Source organism: Atractosteus spatula, chromosome 10 (assembly GCF_055471065.1).
Source record: "Atractosteus spatula isolate fAtrSpa1 chromosome 10, fAtrSpa1.hap1, whole genome shotgun sequence".
NCBI classification, from domain to species: Eukaryota; Metazoa; Chordata; class Actinopteri; order Semionotiformes; family Lepisosteidae; genus Atractosteus; species Atractosteus spatula.
Window position 1 is genome coordinate 213,940 of NC_142715.1, and position 2,960 is coordinate 216,899.

At 38.9% G+C, this 2,960-nt stretch overlaps 1 non-coding gene across 1 annotated transcript; it reads left to right on the forward strand.

Annotated features, from left to right (window-relative positions):
* Positions 1-285: 285 nt before the first annotated feature.
* Positions 286-357, forward strand: trnaa-cgc (transfer RNA alanine (anticodon CGC)). Its single transcript has one exon. It is a non-coding gene; the product is annotated as a tRNA-Ala (tRNA).
* Positions 358-2,960: the final 2,603 nt, after the last annotated feature.

The window sequence follows — 2,960 nt, forward strand, 5'->3', positions numbered from 1 at the left end:
AAGACAATCGAGTAAGGAGGTAGAAAAACGCACCCCCCCCCCCCCCGTTGAAGAATCAACCACCGTCGCCCATGTGACTGGATATAAAAATAAATTATTCATTTTGCCCAGTCTCTGGAAGCTTCGATGCGATTATTTTCCCTTCCTTATTTCTTCATTCCCATTAATTTACTTTGTAGTAGAAGAAACGCGAAAGTGGGAAACTGCAGGCATTCTTCGTGAAGGGTGGATTGTGTTCAGTAAACATATGAACATCTTTACGTCAGTTCCACCATCGGTAGGCTAGGGGATGTAGCTCAGTGGTAGAGCGCATGCTTCGCATGTATGAGGTCCCGGGTTCAATCCCCGGCATTTCCAGGTGTCTTATATTACTGTGCTCACATCGCAATCTTCTGGTGAGTGAGAACTCTTTGCTCGTGTTCATAGAGAGCCAGGTTTACACAATTAATTTCAGTCACACACGAAGTGCTACAGTGTTGCTCTGCTGTTTTAAATGTACCTCCAAAGCATTTCGTTCTGTTAACTACCAAATGATTTGAACTAATTTAACGTCATATTCAGAAAATCCAGAGAAGGTCATCAGACTTTTAGTGGCTGTTGAAGAAAACACCTGTTGAATCTCACCAGGGATTTCTTGAGAGATCATTCAGCGAGCGAGTCCTCCCTCTGGACTCCAAACATTTTTAGTTAAACTGTTATTCACATATTCTAACGAAGAGAAACGTTAGTGTCTTCCGGTGTGTGAGCCCATTTCTCAAAAAAAAGTTATATAAATTTAATTGTTCTACTTTTTAGGCTTGCATAGTCTTATTAATATTTCAGTTAAATTTTAACTGTAGTTTTTTTCTGTAGTAACATCAGTTGATATTAATATTAGTCCTGATTTATATGTTTTTGTCATGGTTGATCTTAAGTAATTTTGTAATTAGTTTCAGTTTTGAAAAATCGCGCAGAGAAGCTACCAAAACTGGTAATGTTCATATAATGTGTAATGCAATAGCAGCATTTTGGGTTGAAAACAAAAAGTATATCTTGGTATGAATCCTAACACATCATAGACAGTGTTCTAGGACTTCTCGCTTCAGATAAAGTTGTCAATACATCATCGATGTCTACTCAATCAATATCAGCAGTGTTATCGCTACCGAGCGGTAATATAGATCCTGGCAATACTTCGTGAAATCATTGTAAGAAAATCCAAAATACTACGGAAGGAATCAAATTTATACGTTTCTTTGGATCGAGAATATGATCATTATGAGACTCAAAACATGCCTGTCTTTTCTTTTTTCGAGGACAAATGGATTATTGAGGTGTAAAGATGGGTTCAAAACCAAAATCACCTGCTATCGCTGCTGTTTCTCCAAATCCTTCAACTGATCATCGATATCGAGGAATAATATATAGTTTCTTCAAATCCTTCAACTAATCATCGACATAGAGAAATAATATTATACAACTTGTGGTTTTCTGTTAATTGCCAATTTGACTGTAATTACATCTTCGTTTACAGATGTCTTGCATGTATCACATGGTATAATAGTCGTCGTGCGTCCTCAGTTAAAATGTTTTAAAAAGTACGACAAAAGTACAACATTTATGGTTACATCCATATTAAAATGAAGGTAAATATACCAAGATATTAAAATACAATTATACAGTTCTAACTTAATAATGCCTGTGAAGTTTTCCAACAAATCCGAACTGTAATTTTGAAATATTATAGCTGAGAATGAAAAGAGAGTACAAAGATCAAATTCAATGAGTGAAAATGCACCAGTAGTTCTCTAAACTGAGTTTCTTCCCTGAAATGACTCGCTAGCGAAGCACCAAGCAGCCTTGAACGGATCGCGGAAATCAAGTATACAGTACAGATGGATTCAGAGTGTGCTTTCCAACTTTTGTGCAACATTTTCCTTTGATAGGGCAGAGTTGTTTTCACAATCTGGGTTAAATAAAAAGGAGTGACGACAGTGTTAAACAGCTTTCCTTCTTGGGGAACAACGGTTGTGTTCCATATTTCTAATTATTTTGGTTTCAAGATCGCAATTTAGTGTGAAACATAAACGCCAGCTGGATAAGCTTTATTAATTTCCCTCACGGGATCAATAAAGTATCTATCTATAAATCTCTTACACGTCATTTACAATGGCCTTTCAACTAATAGCCCGTGCGGGGATCAAACTCTAGCTGTTCGTACAGTACGAGTTGCGTAAGGCTCTGTTACGCGCAGATGAGAAACTAACCTCTGCTTCTTCATTATACACACAGTGAGCTATATACGCGGGCTTACTGCCTCCTACGGGCTCTGTATTTGATTGCGGTACAAGACCGGCCGTTGAGTTAAAGTGAGACGGGTGTGTACATTAAAAGGCTCATAGCGTCCCTGGGAGGGCTCAACCCACCACCCTTTTGGTTAACAACCGAACCACAAAGACTCATGTACAGCTAACACTTCTCGGTCTCGGTGAAAGTGATACACTCCGTAAAATTTCCAGAGATTCATTTATTTTTAAATGAAAATCACCAACAGCGGCCGAGATCTACTGGAGTTTTTTCATTCTATACTGCGATTTCTGGAGGGTACCCTGTGGAAATACGAGTTTTGACGAGAAGGGATGGACATATAAGGTCAAAAGGCTTGGGGAATTGAACTTTAAGGTGAAGACTGCGGGTTCAGTAGCAGCAGAACCTGATCAGTATCAGTTGACTCCGATATACTTTGAAAATGAACTTGGGGATTTAGAGTCAGACGTGCTACCGTTGCACCATGGGGTACTTAATTGAAAAAAATAGGAAAAAAAATCAGTGTTCCTGGATCTGTAATTGAGAACAACACCTGCACAAGAGCTGCGCAGGAAGAATAAAATGTGGTCTGGGAAGAAGAGACTCTCTTCGGAAGAGCGGCGCTCTTAACGGATTTTTTTTTGTCTCCTTTGGGGAATTCAAAGGGGTTGAGA